Source organism: Eptatretus burgeri, chromosome 2 (assembly GCF_056783735.1).
Source record: "Eptatretus burgeri isolate ZD-2024b chromosome 2, Ebu_testis_v1, whole genome shotgun sequence".
Taxonomy (NCBI): Eukaryota; Metazoa; Chordata; class Myxini; order Myxiniformes; family Myxinidae; genus Eptatretus; species Eptatretus burgeri.
This window is the reverse complement of record NC_140962.1, coordinates 60667429-60685039: the sequence shown is the minus strand read 5'-3', so window position 1 is coordinate 60685039 and position 17611 is coordinate 60667429. Positions and strand designations below refer to the sequence as shown.

At 48.3% G+C, this 17611-nt stretch overlaps 1 long non-coding RNA gene across 2 annotated transcripts in view; it reads left to right on the top strand.

Annotated features, from left to right (window-relative positions):
• The first annotated feature begins 247 nt into the window (after positions 1 to 247).
• The window catches only part of LOC147032141 (uncharacterized), a 97678-nt gene continuing 80314 nt past the window's right edge, over positions 248 to 17611 (top strand). For both annotated transcript variants that reach the window (XR_015055047.1, XR_015055046.1), the window contains exons 1-2: positions 248 to 1114; positions 4507 to 4635. This is a non-coding gene — a long non-coding RNA (uncharacterized LOC147032141). The remainder of the gene's footprint in view (positions 1115 to 4506; positions 4636 to 17611) is intronic.

Here is a 17611-nt window from a genome sequence, read left to right as displayed (position 1 = left end):
GAACTGGTTGAAATTGGGTAAAGCTCCTGGGATTTGTGACATCCATGCTGAACTTCTTAAGGCTGGTGGAAATGCTGGACTCATGTCATTGCATGCAGTTCTGTGTCCTGCTTGGAACACAGGTATCATCCCAACTGGACTTGTCCATCTCTGGAAAGGAAGGGTGATCGCCAGGACTTAAACAGAAACCGAGGGGTGACGCTGCTCTCAGTGCTGGGCAAGGTCTTTGCTCAGATAATTATTGATTGAGTTCGCCACTATCTGCTTGAGCACCAGTGCCCAGAGCAGTCAGACTTTACACCAAAGAGTTCAACGATTGAGCATATCCTTGCTCTTTGGGTCCTCACTGAATGCAGATGAGAGTATCGGCAGGGGCTGCTTGCAGCCTATGTGGATCTCTGCAAAGTGTTCGATTCAGTGAATTGGGATACACTCTGGAGATTCATGGTCTTCGTGTGGTGCCACGAAAACTGATCAATGTGATGTCTGAACTATACTCTGGTACTGAGAGGGCTGTAAGATGTGGTGATACCATCTTCGACTTATTTCCAGTTGTTACTGGAGTTTGTCAAGGGTGTGTCCTGGCTCCCACATTTTTCAGTGCTTTTATGGTCTGGATTCTGGGGAGGATGTCGGAGATATCAAGCTGTGGTGCATCGTTTGGGAATGTCAAGATCTCTGAGCTTGATTTCGCAGATGATACTGTCATCTTTGCAGAGACTAGATAACATTTTGGGGAACCTCCTGGTGCTGAATGCCGAGTCAGAGCCGCTGGGATTACAAGTTTCCTGGGTCAATACTAAAATCCAGCTTTTCAATGACATCTTGGATGCTGCTGTCTTGTTTTACCTGTTTGTGGTGCGGATGTTGATGTTGATGTCACAGAGATATTCACTTACCTTGGCAATGATATTCATGTCTCTGCTGGCTGTGAGACAGAGGTCAATAGACATCTGGGTTGGGCTTGGGGGGTCAATAGACATCTCAAGGAGATGTGGATTTGCCAGGCATCTGCATGGAGAATGGCCAGACGGAGGCTCCTGGAGTACCGGCGGAAAGTGCATGCAGTGACGAGCTGCTCTGGTGCATGGTCCCATACGTGATCTCACCTGCGGTCAGTATTTTATAAGAACAATTTCTAAGTGGGGGGGCAGCATACAATTTCAATCATACCTCTTTGTGGAACATTATTGAATGTATCAAAAATATGCAAAAACTGTGTGTGTGTGTGTGTGTGTGTGTGTCTGTGTGTGTGTCTGTGTGTGTGTCTGTGTCTGTGTCTGTGTCTGTGTCTGTGTCTGTGTCTGTGTCTGTGTGTGTGTGTGTGTGTGTGTGTGTGTGTGTGTGTGTCTTTGCGCTGCCTCTGGTGGTTGCAGGTATTACAAATCAATATCCTTTATTTTCCTTTTAATAAAATGGTATCTTTTTAAAATTATGTGCTGTAATCAATGTTTTGTTTCAAAAATTATAAAGTGCATTCCTGAGAGTGTGCCGCAGCACATTGCCCACTGAAGGTGGGCCGAGAACGGTACTCCCACCCTCCAAGTAGGAGTGCCCACTCATTGATTCCATTATTGCATTGTTGCTGTTCCTGATAGTCAGTGATTTCTTTTTATTTTGCCTTAGTCTGTTAAAACTATTTTAATAACATGTTTTTCCTTGTTACCCCCCCCCCCAACCCATCCAAAAGCACTCTTTTTCTGGTTTTCTTTCCTTTATAGTGTTCCCCCTCTTTGACTGCCATCAGAGCATGGAGCTCATGATGCTGTCACTGCAGGTTCAAATGCCATTTCCTTTGTTGATTTGTCCATTTTTTGGTAATTCCCTTCTAATGAATGCAAGTCCACTCAGGCATCAACGTCATTAGTTGGTGAGGTATGTCGATGTTCTTCCATACAAAATGTATGTATCATCAAGATGGCTGTATTATTAGTTGGTGATGTACTCGTATATACAAGACAGGCGACCATATCGGATGGGGCTGTTTCAAGGCTCGGAGTGGGGAGAGGATTGATGGCTTAGGGTTTACAGTGTGTAGGTGAGGACTTGGTTTTGGGAGGTGGACTTTGAGGACTTGGGTGGACAACCTATGCAATTGCACAGTACCCCCAAAAGAACAAGGGGTCCCCAGATAACATGGATGCCCAATCTTTCAAGAAGGTTCCACCGAGGGTGAGATCTCACTTTGCAAAGGACTATAGGTTTACTTTCCATCCTTCTGTCTGTCTGTCTGTCTGTCGGTCCCACTGTGGTTTTTCTGACTTTTTCCTATATTAAAACCTTAAAAATATAAAAATGAAACTTGTACATGCTTTGTTATGATAAGTTACAGAAAAGTTCGAGTTTCAGGGCAATTCATCAGTTTTCACAGAATTATGCCCTTTTTAGACTTCAAAAAATCACACATTTATATGTGGGTCAGTGTTCAGCTGCCCTGACTCCACCCCACTGCTTTAAACCCATTGGCTGCAAAACTGGCCTGACTCCACCCAAATGAAATCATGCACCACCATTACATGAAGTGGCACAGATCGGCAGATCTCAGTCCTTCGGGTTAGTGGAGGCGGCGTTGAGGGCTTGCAACCTATGCAATTGCACAGTGCCCCCAAAAGAACAAGGGGCCCCCAGATAACATGGATGCCCAATCTTTCAAGAAGGTGCCACCGAGGGTGAGATCTCACTTTGCAAACAAAATATATCAACTTGTGAGTGGTGATATACACAGTGCAAAGGATTGCTCTTTCTCAAGGAAAGAAAGCACTGTCACATCATGAATCGATTTTAAATATGTTTTCCTCTGATGTTTAACTAGACAAGACTTACCAAATTAGGGGGTGAGGTTATCAGAGAAAGTCAGTGGTATAAAAACCATGTTTAATGTACACAGATGCAACAAAAATCACAATAAAATTTGTGTAAATCCTCATTTTAATACATATCGATATTGTTTAGCAAATCCACACTACAATTTGTTTTACCATCACAAAACACCCCTCATTCGTAAATGGAATAACACATGCACATGGCAGAACATTGCGTTAAAAAAAAAAAAAATCAGAGATGTGTTCGAGCACCTGTCCCGTGGATGAAACGAAACTACCCCAGTGGTTATATAAAGCAGAAATAGCTCAACAACAGAGGAAAAAGGTTGAAATCACTTGAAATTTACTATTTTCATTACACAAGCGGTAGAACCAGAAATGGGTCCTTTGTCATCCAGCACAAGTGGTGGGGTGTGTTCCATTACTAATCAGCTTGCCGATGGCTTGCCAAGTTACTAAAGCACTCAAGCAAGCACTCCAACTGTCCATCGCAACAGTTGATTATAAGGAACGGCTGGCTAGGCAAGTGATCGCTAGCTCATTGGTAATGGAACACATCCCCTGAATCAGCTTTTTGGGTGAATTTGTGTTTACGCCTGGCAGTTTTGGGTGAGATTAGGAGGTTACCTGTATTTAAATCATATAAAAAAATTTAATATTTATCTTCGGGAGCAGCCAGGGGGATCAGGTTAATTTTTATTACAGCCAATTATTGCAGTGTTTTTATTGTTAATATTAATTTGCAATACTGTTATGTTAATATTATTAACAAGCCAAAACCCCGTCACAGACGGATTCCATTAATTCAACCACCCTCACCAGCTCACCCACACTCGAGGGACATGGACTGGACAGGGCGTGCTTGCCCCTGCCTACTCATCCCCCGCCCCTGCCCCATTCCTCCCACCCCCGCCTTCAATTTGCTTACCCCCTCCCAAAAATTTAATTACCCCGGCCTCGTCCCCGCCTCTTCACTCCCCGCCCCCGTCTCTTGATTCCCCACCCCACTTGCCCCCAGGCCCCCGCCCCCCTGTCCACCCCGTCACACTCAACCCCACCTAATTCACCCCAGCCCCTGCCCACTCATCCCCCACCCCATTTCCCCCCCCCGTCTCCCGCTTTCAATTTGCTTACCCCCGCCCAAAAATTGCTTACCTTGCCCCCCACCTCTTCACTCCCTGCCCCCATCTCTTCATCCCCCGCCCCCGCCTCTTCACTCCTAGCCCCCGTCTCAACGAAAAGTGTTTATTCTGCTTCAGAGTTGAAGGTTGACTATTGCCACTATGTGCGATGCACTCTTACAGGTACGAAGTTTCTTTCAGTCCAGGTCACAGTACCGAGAAAAACGTGACGCGACCGCTAGGAGGAGCACAAAATTGGTCCTTCAGTATTAATATATAGATATACCATAAATGCATCGTTATTGTATTTCTTTTGACATTTGAAGTGGCCTTGGAAAAATGCCACAATCAAGTAGAACGACACTCAAGCTGCTATCTATATGCACTTTTCCAACCTGAAAAAGGCAATAAAATGGGAATTCCTCTGGATTTTTTGCAATCGAGGCTTAAACAACATCGGCTAAGCGAGTGTGAAAATAACACATTCGCTTCTTACTCATGTTACAATTGAGGGTTCTGAAGCGTCCCTCATAATTCCCTCTTTCCTCTTCCATCACCATCAGGAACGGCGTGACATGTTACACATTTACGAAGAGAATTTGCATCGCCACACCTTCGGAACTCCTGGTGGTGAGGGGGGGGGGGTGAAATGAAGTCATTTCAACCTTTGCCTTATGACCGTAGTCCTCCTGGTGAGTTTACTTGGCTGAGATTGCATACGTTTAATTGGTTGAGATTGTATAAGTTTAGTTGGTTGAGATTATATAAGTAACAACTGAATACATTGACGTCAGACAGACAGATGACAGAATGTGTATTTTAGTGTGGACAGATTGACAGAGCCCACAGGTGCCCCGCTGGACCACTATTGGCATTACGTTTTGTACGGGGCCCCCAAATGACCAATAGTGCCTCTGAGTGTTTGTCCATGGATCAGTGCAATTAAAATGATCCCAGGTATGTAACCATGATGTATTATATATGCACATAAGCTGTGCACATGCTTTTGCTTCATGTATGTACATCGGGTTATGAAGCAGCACAGATCAGCAGGCCTCAGGCCTTAGGCCTGGGTGTTAATCCATGGCCCAGTGCAATTGGAATTACCCAGGTATATAACCACAATGTATTGTCGATGCACTTAAGCCCTACACATGTTTTTGCTTCATGTATGTACATTGGGTTATTTTTAATACGGAATTGGTAAAGCCTATAAACTAACAAAACACGGTGGGTTAGAGAGTTTCTTCTTCTTCATTTCGGTTCCAGTATCGGCTCGAGCGTGCGTTAAAGCAAACTAATTTTTATCTCCGGTTTGTTAATCCAGTTGTCTTTATGGGTTTCTAGTCGACAAAATATATCAGTCAATGAAAATGGCTTTTCCTTTAATTTTGCCGAAAAGACCCAAAATACGGGGCGTTAGATTGTTTCTTATTCTTCATTTTTGTTCCGGTATCTGCTTGAGCATGCGTTAAATGCAAACGATTTTTTTTTAATCTCCAAAACATTAATTGGGACTGGAAGGGAACATGTGTTGCAAAGCAATTTTTGCTCCTGTTGAACTTAGATTTTACTTGAAATCCATACCTTATTGTACTAAGCATTAAAATAGCTGAGTGAATTATACTAATGGAATAATTTAGATTCCTATCATTACAGACAGTTCAACTAGATTAATTTTCCCTCCAGTCACTGTGATCCAAAATACAACACTTCATTTCAACACGTAAAGGCCCGGTCACACCTTGACGTTTTAGCCAACGTATGCCGATTTTTGAATTTTTTTTCTAAAACGCTGGCACACGTTGAATACGTTATGGGTAAGTTTTGATAACATTGAGAGCACGCTGGCATACGTCGTAGTACGTTGCCATACGTCGTTGTACGTTGGCTTTAAACGTTGTACTTTTCGGTTGTCCTCAAATTTTTTCATGCTTGAAATTTCACGACGTATGCCGGCGTATGACTCACACGTTCCGCTACGCTGGCCACAAGTTGTAGGCACGGTCTGCGATCGTTGACAGACGTCAACACATGCTACTTGTAAGTTAATCATAAGTTGAGACACGCCGAGGTAATGTTTAGAGTACCCGAAACTTATTTCCTACCTATGATTAACGTGTTGTTGGCACGTTACGCGATCGTTGCCACACGTCGACAGACATTACTTTTAAGTTACTCATAGGCTGAAAGACGTCGGTATAATGGATCGTCCTTGCGTCAGCGTCCACGGCCACGGCCAGGACACTTATTTGCAGCATTCTTCAAACTTTTCTTCGGCATGACGAGGATGATCACACTTCGATGTCTAGCTTGGCTATGATTCCAATTGTCCATCGGCAGCGTCTATTTAAAATAGTCGAGTTTGAGCGTTTTAACACGTTCAGAAGAAACGTTTCAAATTTCCAAACCCCAGCGTCAAAAAAAAAAAAAAAAAAAAAAAAACAAAGGCGAGTGACAGCAATTTAAATCGTTCATTGTAAACAATGAAACTAGCTGAGTGGTACCGTTTAAAAGTCGTTGAGTGTAAAAAAAATCCAATTGTTGAGCGCAAGCGTCTACTTTCAATAGTGGAGATGCAGCCATTTAAATCGTTGAGTGGCAGCCTATGAACCTACCCGTGGACACGCGGACGCAAGGACGATCCATCATAACCCACACCCTCCCCCTCACACCCACCTACTACTGCCAACATGAACAAACTACTACTAATACTAATACTAATAGAAATACTGATACTGTTACTGCTGACATGGACATCGACTCAAAAAGGACTCGAAAACACTGTTGGGTTCCCCTTTTATGAGCAGCATTTTTATATACCAATTCCCAAAACCACTGGGAACATGTCTTTATATGGCAGTTGTAATCTAGAAACACATTCATTTATTTTTTTTGTCGACCGGAAGACGTCATTGGAATACGTCTACATACGTCGATGTGTGTTGGGGCTACGTTAAGAATTTGTTCAAAGCACGTCAAACATAAGTTAGAAATAAGTTTCGCGTAAAAAAAGACATTACCGCGACGTGTTTCGACTTATGAGTAGCTTATAAGTACCCTTTGTGGACGTGTGTAAGCGTCCACATATCGTGTGTAAAACTTATCCCCATCGCATGCGAACGTGTGTCATACGCCGAGTACGTCGTAAAATTTTGAACATGTTCAAAATTTCTTGACGTACTCTACTTACTACGACTTATGATAGCGTATTTAGCGTTCTACTCGCGCATACCAAACTTACCCATACCGTATTTGACGTGCCCCAACGTTTTAGACACACTTTTTGTTACGTCAGCATACGCTGGCAAGATCGCCAAGGTGTGACCGCGATTTTGACCCTTCCATTTCTACGGCAGTTATGATTCGAATCGTTTTGCGTCAGCCTTTTAATAGGCTACGCCACGACATCGTCGGCGATGCGTGCAACGCGCTATGCCTGAGTTAGACTATCGTTGGGCATCGGTTGTGTAGGCCGACAACAGGTTCAGCATTCGTTGGTATAAGTTATCTATAACACAACGAAACGTTCTGTGTAGTTACCAATGCGTTATACATAAGACCAAGTCGCTATGAATACGTCCGAATCTTTAAAAAAAAACATCAAAAGTTCAACGTAAGCCAGCGTTTTACATAAATTTTAACACGTTGCCATCGCTGGCTAAAACGTCAAGGTGTGACCGGGCCTTAAACTATCTAGCTTGCCTGTTGGTACTGTACTATATGGAATAAAACTGCTCATATGAAAATAAACAAACCACAAACAAACAGAAATGTAAATACAACAGGATTTTGTTTTATTTGAATTTCACAAATCATTGCTTTGGACAATAATGACATTCAGAATGAGTGAATGAAGCTGCTTAACCCCACTTATTGGCTATAGTAAGATACCACACTGGAAAAGCCAGAGACATATAACAAGTGTATCCAATAAAAATTGGAAATTTAAAATCTTTCAGAAACGTTGTTCTAATGAAAAGTGCTTTTCAGTGCATACCATCCATTGCTGGAGCCTCTAATAAGACTTTGTAATTGAGCTGATACCAGAGGGTAAGGGCAGTGCAATGTCCCATTGACAAGATCTGCGCTGCTGAGGTCCTGCTGGGTTTAAGAAGCATGTCCCACACTACATCGGTCAGCCGTAGGGGAAGCAGAAACAAGGCCCAGCCATCAATCATGTGGAATAGCCAAGAGCCATCACCAGAAAGACAATATATTCCACCTTTGTGGGAGAGATGGGAGGGGTGTGGGGGTTGATCGGAATGGTTTCCCATTGAGTTGTTTTTCCCTTTAATATTGCCGGGGCTTGTCCCTTCAATTGTTGTCCCTTGAATGTAGAGATTTCATCTCCTGTATGATGAACCTACTTCTTTTGTTCCTTTTCTTTGTCTTTGATAAATTACCTTGTGCATTTTCTTTATGAGATTTCCTTGTTTGACTGATGGGAAGCTGAGCACAAAGCTCAATGGAAAGGAGTAGCAGGCTTATATGTAGGAGTAACAGGCTCCTCCAGCGGGAGTGCCCATCTTGGCCCAGGTGGGCAATTTGAATTGGTGATATTTCCACAAAGTGATGTGTTTCATGAGACACACTGTACACCTGAAAAAACTCATTTGGACCTACTGTACTATAGCCATACTTTGGCTTACTGTAAAGTTTTTGTGATTTAATATGCCAAGTGATCAATTTTGAAGTCTCTTTCGTGGATATATATATATATATATATATATATATATATATATATATATATATATATATATATATATATATATATATATATATATATATATATATATATATATATATATATATATATCTGTGCCGGAGCGACGACCTGTCCAGGGTTGTGTTCAATAACCAAGGAGACTGCTTAGGTAGCACCAACACTCTGCACAGAGTATGGTCCCAATGGATGGATGGATGGATGTACATATATATATATATATATATATATATATATATATATATATATATATATATATATATATATATATATATATTGTTGCGGTCTTCGCGCCCGCCGGCGTGCGACGGCCACGTAACTCGAATCGCGGCACGTCGCCCACCGGACGGACAATCCAGTCGTGACCCTCTCGGACTAACGCGGGGAACCAGTCACGGGTGGACCTTTCGGTCTCACCGCGATCGAGCCAATCAGCCCCCGCGTGGGATAGGGTTGCTCGCCAAATTCGAACTACCTAAGTACCCACGCGGAGGGTAGACCGGGCGATCGCACCTCGCCGCAGGTCGACTTCGGACACGGGCCACTAGCGACCCGTTCCGTACTATCAGAATAACCGGCGGTGTTATCGTCGACCTCGACGGTTCGATTAATTATCGGGCGTATTCAGCCCACTACCAACCCTTTACGTGAAGCAAGATGGGGATTCAATGGAGGAAAAGGCAGCGAAGCGGGAGAACAGTTCAACAATAAAGCACATTTATTCGCGACGAGCCGGAAAGCACACAAATACAATTCCACCAAATGCACACAAAAAAAGAAAACACAATTCCATTTACACAAAAAGCAAACATAAAACTGAAAACAGTGCAGAGCTAATACCGACTACCGAGCACACGGCAAAACTTATACAATTCTACTTCACAGAGCGCGCCGACAACACATACCCAAAACCAAGACAAAGAAATACCCCAAGAATGAGGTAGGCCTGAGGCCGAGACCGGGTCGGGCCTACCCGTCTGGTGATGAGGCCGTGAGCGCGATGGCCCCGCAACCCGCGGGCCTCGTGGACAGTGCCTGGCAGGGGGTGGGAACGGGGCCCCCTTGGTCGCACTATCTCAGCGCGGGGGAAACAGGAGGGGTTGCTGATGCTCGGGGTATAGAGGATCTTTATTATCCCTGGTGTGCGTCTCCCACCTCGGCCAGGTCGCGCTGCCGGCCTCCTCGGGCGTGCAGCTCCTGGCACCCGGCAGAGCCCCCCCTCGTCCGACTCTCTTCAGCTTCTCCAGCCACTGCAGGCTTCGGGCTCCAGACTTCCACACTCTTCTCTCTCTTCTCCGACTCCTTCTCGTTCTCGTTCTCCTTCTCCTTTTCGTTCTCCTTCGTTCCGACTCCTTCTCGTTCTCGTTTTCGACTCTCCTCTTCTTGACTCTCCGACCCCTTTTTGCTGACTCCGACTCTTTCTGACTGACGAACACCGTCCTTTTATCCCCCGTCACTTCGCCTTTGACCCCCTCCCTTTGACCTTTCACCTCGCTCCCCATTGGCCCGAGAAAAAGTGGGCGTGAAGGCTTTTTGATCCACAAATTTGCATATATCGATCGTTCTGGAGGCGGGGCCAAATCGCCCCTCGCTCACCGATTGGACGGCAAAAAGTGGGCGTGTGTCGTTTTTGATCCGTTTTTGAAGCAGAAAATCCGTGATTTTGTACACGCTGTTCAACGTGCGCCCTACACGAGTCCAGCATTGGTGCCCATGAGTGGCGCGAGATGACGGTGATGCGATGGTGGCGAGTTGTGACGGTAAAGGTCGTGGCGGTTGTGGTGAAGCGGCATTGTGGTTGGTGGTTGTTGTTGTGGTTGTGATCATGGCGGTTGGTCCAAAATAAAGATAGTAAAAGAAAAACGGCTATCCTGAAGAGTCGCAGCACGTATAAATGACATGTATTCCCACTAGACAACGGGTTTGGGCCTAACTACACATGCACTTACTGAGATACCTCACCTAAGGGACCTGAATGGTGGTTTGCGAATCTGGTAACCACAACACTACCCCCTTCCCTTTTTACAGACTCGTCCCGAGTCGTCAAATTTTCGTGTGCCATCATGTGTAGTTTTCCCCTAGTACATTTTACCTACGGATCCCTGAGTGCGACATTCATGGTATTCGTGTCCCCAAAATAAATAACCTGAGGGCTGCGTAACTATCTAAACAAACTCACTCACACGGACGACTTAAATAAAATTGCCGGCGCTAAGACAACATGCCGGGGGCGCACTCATATGTACAGTACATCTTAACCTTAACTTACAAATTTTACACTAAACCATGGCCCAGGATCACTGAACTCTGCAAAAGAAAAGCAGTTAGCAGGGAGCCAGGCTGCCCGCATGCAGTCTCTGGCTCAAACAATGCAGGTGACAGGGAACGTGGCTGGCTGCTCACACGCAGTCCAAGGCCTTCCCTTTTGAACTGAACTCAGTGAACCACAACGGTGCCTGGGCTGCACAACGCAGTCTCCGCGCCAGCTCAAGTGGCACACGCAATGAGCACAACGAATGGATGCATGAACGGTTTGAACTGAATGCAGTGAACCACAACGGTGCATGGGCTGCACAAACGCAGTCTCCGTGCCAGCTCAAGTGGCACACGCAATGAGCACAACGAATGGATGCATGAACACAAACACGGTGCACGGGCCGCCACTGCAGGCCCGTGTTGTAGCTGCCAACAGGGCAGTTCTCGCAGCTTGCAAACTGTTGCCTTGATCCTGGCGCACATGGAAATGAACAGGGGGGGGGGGCAAAGCAAAAATTGAACGGGGCTGGTGAACGTGGGCAGTGGGCATGGCATGGCAAAGGTGGCAGGCAAACACAGCCCGCAGAAGAAGAACGTTGCAGGCAAACACAGCCGGCAGATGAACTGGCCGGCACAGGCCTCGAAGAAAAACAGCCAGCAGATGAACTGGCCGGTACAGGCCTTGCAGCACAACAACAACTGCCGATGAAGTTTGCCGGCCTCTGCCTTGCAGCAAAACACGGCCAGCCGATGAAGTTGGCCAGCCTTTGCCGTTCAATGGAGGTTGGTGGAGGGAGTGCGGTGGTGCTGGCCACTTGGAAGGCGGGCTCGGACCTACCTACCTGTCTCCCTCCCAACCTATCGCCTTTGCCTGTCACTGTACATACCCACTCCCTTAATTTGTGAAAAACCAATTTAGCCCCCACTTATTTTTTTGTTGTTTTTATTTTTACTCCCCCACTATAAATCGTCCCCTAACCCCCTTTATCGTCCTTGTTCGGCTAACCTATTCTGTCACCTAGCCTACTCCCAACCCCTACGTTCCCTTCCCGGAGGGGAATAAGGGAGAGCTAACGTCCTGTGCCGAGGCCCAACGAAGCCTCAGAATGGCCTCCCCAGAGTTCGGCGATCTTAACACCAAGTGGGTCCAGCGGCCCACAACGACAGTGAGGGGATGGATGGTGCGGAGGGGTACATCTCCTAATCTACCCTAACCATTTAACTGCTAAACTACCCCGGGGCTTTCAACAAGCGCCTCTCGCTTAAACTATTGGTTCTAACAACCCAGATTCCCGTCGCCTGTGTTGGTGTCCTCACAATTTCGGGCCTCGCCCCCCAATTTTCTCTCCGTGCCCTCACACGGTCTCCTGGCTAGGACACGTGGCTCCCTTTGGCAGGCACGACCCTCTGCCGAATCTCCCGCTATGGCACCCGGGCACTACACTGCCTCCGAGCCTACCAGCTCCCTAACACTGGGGAGTGCCCCCCATGGCACCTCCCCTGAAACGCACACGTGGCAGGCCGGCCTCCCGGGCCCCTTTCCGAGGGTCACCCGTGCCCACAACACTGCCCACGCGGCTAATGGCGCCCGGGCCCCGCACCAAGCAGGCGCACCCGTGCCCACTACTCTATCCCGGCCCCCATGGGCCCTTGCCAGCCCTACCGCGGCCGACTAGCCTGGTGCCCGGGGTACCCACTCAGCGATACTCACCTTTCGCAGCCACGCTCCCAAGCCCGTCAACAGGGCTCCTGCACCCCTCCAAATGGGTCTCGAGCCTACTTTCCCACCAACAACAAAACGACCTCCATTTTTCAATTTGACTAACCCAGCTAACTCAATCTACACTGACCCCGGGGTCCCTTGGGCGGGAGTCACTCCTCCCCCCCAATCACTCATCGCACCATGCATTCCCCATTCGCTCCACTCACACAGACCCGCTGGCCTCACTCATTCACCAAGCACATGTACTCACCTCACAACCCACAACTCTTCAACACACACACCGCTGAACTCTGCCATTCTTCTAACTACATCCCCTAACTAACTCGTGCTCCCACGTCGTCCCTTAAACTATAGCACGTTCCATTTAACACTACGTAGCTAAGCTACGTCCCCGCTACACATCCAAAGTCTGTCTCTGTCTCCAAATAAATCATTAATAAATTTCCCAACCTAAATCTCGCTACAATCCCTCTAACTAACCCATTCCACGGACTCCATGAGGACTTACCCCTGCCCCATGAAGTCGGTCTAGCTAAGCTAACCCTTCCCCCTAACTAGTTTCCATCCTGTGCCCAGGGTAAGGGGGTCTTCCACCCCTTTCCCAGGAATCCTTTGCACCCGAAAGTGAGGCTTGCTGTCTTCTTTTTTTTTTTTCATGCGCAGCACCTGCGCGGCAACTCAGAGCTCGCGCACTTTGCACCTGGCCGTGACGTCATGCAGCTGCACGTGTTCCTCGTCCCTCCTTGGACGCTACCATCCGGCAGAGATACCCCTCCTGCCGGATTCCAACCACACGTGCAGCCATGACGTCACCGTGCGCAAAAAAAACACAAGCCCCACGTCTCGAGGGGTTCCCCACGCGAACACATGTGCTTTGCCCGTTGGAGCTTAACACACACGATCGCGTGGAGAACCCGTCCGGTCCAAGTCCATTTACCTGCCTAAACTTTGTCCGTCCGCGGGATCGGCAAATCCACCGCGTGCGTTTCCGGACCGGGACTTCACTCTCGCAAGCGAGCACGTGGCGGTCTCGTGCGTTGCACAGCACGAACCGCGTGCTCACTGCTGGGTGAACCCGGCACGGTCCTCGAAACAACCACAGCCGCTACTCGGCTTTCGTTTCTCCCATGTCGCCGTCGTCGTCGCCATTCAACCCACGCATACCTGCGTGATACGACGCACACAGTCCACTCAATCACATTCACACGGGGAGACGCGGCTGCGTGCTCCCGCATGCCAACCGACATCTCCCTCTCATACCGCTCTCTCACACACACGGTCTCCCTGGCACACAGCGACCTTGCACACGGCCGTTCACTCACGCGTGCCTCACTACTCACACAAACCATACTACTCACACGTGGTGCCTCACTCATACTGGCCGTTTCACTCACACACACGGCCTCACTCACACACGGTGCCCCATCCACACCCGGCGTGCTGGGAAGCACGCACTCTGGCACCATCGCCACCACACCACTCACACACGGGGTCGCTTCCACACACGGTGCCGCACTCACACCTTGCACCACACACACAGGGACAACCACACTGGGGATTTGTGTCCCCACAAGGGTCTCCGGGGCCTCTACACCCCCCAAGCTCTCCGTGCACCCGTCCACAGCACTCGTCCCCTCAACCTCGCAAAGCACGACCGAACTCACCTGGTCGTGACTCGCCTCAAGGGGGCATACTCCCTCCCCTCGTTCCTGGAGGAGGCCATCCAGGTGCTCGCACTGGGTCCCTGCACGCTCCGCGAGCTCACCCCCATTATCCTCCACTACCTCCGTGTGTGTGTGTGCGTCACTTACCCCGTCCTCACCGTGTCGTCTTCCCTCTATTTTTTCTGTCTCCCGTGTCTCTATACATTTATAAGTTTCTGTCGTCGTCACCTCGTGTCTCGTCTCACACGTTTTGGTCTCCCCATTTAATTTTTCCCTTTTGGTCACCGTCGATTCCTCTGTCACGACCCTCGCCGAACACGCCCCCCGAATTATTTTTTTACCCGCCTCCACCGCGGGCTTGTCAGCCGTTGCACCCCCTTCCAGCTCGTTTGCTCCCACACGTGGAGTCGCCATTCCCAGCTCCCTGGTCACGGCCTTCATGCCCGCCTGCAGGCATCGGCCCATGTTCTGCGTCTCACCCCGTAGTTCTTTCATTTCTTCTTTCATGTTTGTTTCCATTCCGTTCATTTTTGTATCCATCTTTTCGTTTATTTGTTGTGTATTCGCATCCATCGTCGTTTTCACTTCATTCATTTGCTTGTTCATGTCTTTCATTTGTCATTTGTGCCAGCATGGTGAATAGCTGGGCCATGTCGGATGCACTCAAGTGAGCCGTTTCGGCAGGGGTTGGGGAAGGGTCTTGGTGGAGAGGGGGGGGGGGAGGTGTCATACACCGCGGCCGCTGCCGCACCCACCTCGGGCCCTGGGTTCAGTTGGGCGAGTCCGTGTTCCTGCACAATCAACATTTCCTGCTCGGGGATTCCATCCTGGGCCATGGACTCTACATTACTACACATATACATTTCTAATACCCCCGGCTCCCGCTCGCCTTGAGACGCCATCTTGCTTCTCGTGAAGGGTTAATTTAACTCGCTCGTAATTTGGAGGGAATCGGGGGTCGCTTCTCTCACCCCTGGACCGATTCCCGTGAATTTAGCCGGAGACAGGAGAGCCCGTTTTCCTGTTCTCCGATACCAGTGCCGCGAGGAGGGCGATGAATTTGTATCCCACTCCTGACACCAGTGTTGCGGTCTTCGCGCCCGCCGGCGTGCGACGGCCACGTAACTCGAATCGCGGCACGTCGCCCACCGGACGGACAATCCAGTCGTGACCCTCTCGGACTAACGCCGGGAACCAGTCACGGGTGGACCTTTCGGTCTCACCGCGATCGAGCCAATCAGCCCCGCGTGGGATAGGGTTGCTCGCCAAATTCGAACTACCTAAGTACCCACGCGGAGGGTAGACCGGGCGAGGCGATCGCACCTCGCCGCAGGTCGACTTCGGACACGGGCCGCATAGCGACCCGTTCCGTACTATCAGAATAACCGGCGGTGTTATCGTCGACCTCGACGGTTCGATTAATTATCGGGCGTATTCAGCCCACTACCAACCCTTTACGTGAAGCAAGATGGGAGGATTCAATGGAGGAAAAGGCAGAGCGAGCGGGAGAACAGTTCAACAATAAAGCACATTTATTCGCGACGAACGGAAAGCACACAAATACAATTCCACCAAATGCACACAAAAAAAGAAAACACAATTCCATTTTACACAAAAAGCAAACATAAAAGTGAAAACACAGTGCAGAGCTAATACCGACTACCGAGCACACGGCAACACTTATACAATTCTACTTCACAGACGGCGCCGACAACACATACCCAAAACCAAGGAAAAGAAATACCCCAAGAATGAGGTAGGCCTGAGGCCGAGACCGGGTCGGGCCTACCCGTCTGGTGATGAGACGCGGAGCGGCGATGGCCCCGCAACCCGCGGGCCTCGTGGACAGTGCCTGGCAGGGGGTGGGAACGGGGCCCCCTTGGTCGCACTATCTCAGTGCGGGGGGAAACAGGAGGGTTGCTGATGCTCGGGGTATAGAGGATCTTTATTATCCCTGGTGTGCGTCTCCACCTCGGCCAGGTCGCGCTGCCGGCCTCCCTCGGGCGTGCAGCTCCTGGCACCGACGCGAGCACCCCCTCGTCCGACTCTCTTCAGCTTCTCCAGCCACTGCAGGCTTCGGGCTCCAGACTTCCACACTCTTCTCTCTCTTCTCCGACTCCTTCTCGTTCTCGTTCTCCTTCTCCTTCTCCTTTTCGTTCTCCTTCGTTCCGACTCCTTCTCGTTCTCGTTTTCGACTCTCCTCTTCTTGACTCTCCGACCCCTTTTTGCTGACTCCGACTCTTTCTGACTGACGAACACCGTCCTTTTATCCCCCGTCACTTCGCCTTTGACCCCCTCCCTTTGACCTTTCACCTCGCTCCCCATTGGCCCGAGAAAAAGTGGGCGTGAAGGCTTTTTGATCCACAAATTTGCATATATCGATCGTTCTGGAGGCGGGGCCAAATCGCCCCTCGCTCACCGATTGGACGGCAAAAAGTGGGCGTGTGTCGTTTTTGATCCGTTTTTGAAGCAGAAAATCCGTGATTTTGTACACGCTGTTCAACGTGCGCCCTACGGTCCAGCATCGGAGCCCATGAGTGGCGCGAGATGACGGTGATGCGATGGTGGCGAGTTGTGACGGTAAAGGTCGTGGCGGTTGTGGTGAAGCGGCGTTGTGGTTGGTGGTTGTTGTTGTGGTTGTGATCATGGCGGTTGGTCCAAAATAAAGATAGTAAAAGAAAAACGGCTATCCTGAAGAGTCGCAGCACGTATAAATGACATGTATTCCCACTAGACAACGGGTTTGGGCCTAACTACACATGCACTTACTGAGATACCTCACCTAAGGGACCTGAATGGTGGTTTGCGAATCTGGTAACCACAACAATATATATATATATATATATATATATATATATATATATATATATATATATATATATATATATATATATATATATATATATATATATATATATATATATATTGTTGTCCCTTGAATGCAGAGATTTCATCACCTGCATGATGAACCAACTTCTTTTGTTCCTTTTCTTTGTCTTTGATAAAGTACCTTGTGCATTCTCTTTATGAGATTTCCTCGTTTGACTTATAGGAAGCTGAGTACAAAGCTCAATGGAAAGGAGTAACAGAGGAGTCAAAAGAAAGGAGTTTTCTCTCTTGGACCCATACTCTTGAACAGAGCATTTTATCTGCCAAAGCAGTTTTACCTTGGCTATTTGGCACAATATTGGATGGGTCACCACTCTGACCATTTCTTGGAGCACAGCTGTGGCACTGATGCTGTGCCCCTCTACCAGTCCACTGGTGCTCATTTTGCCAACCTCAGGAGAATGACTGGC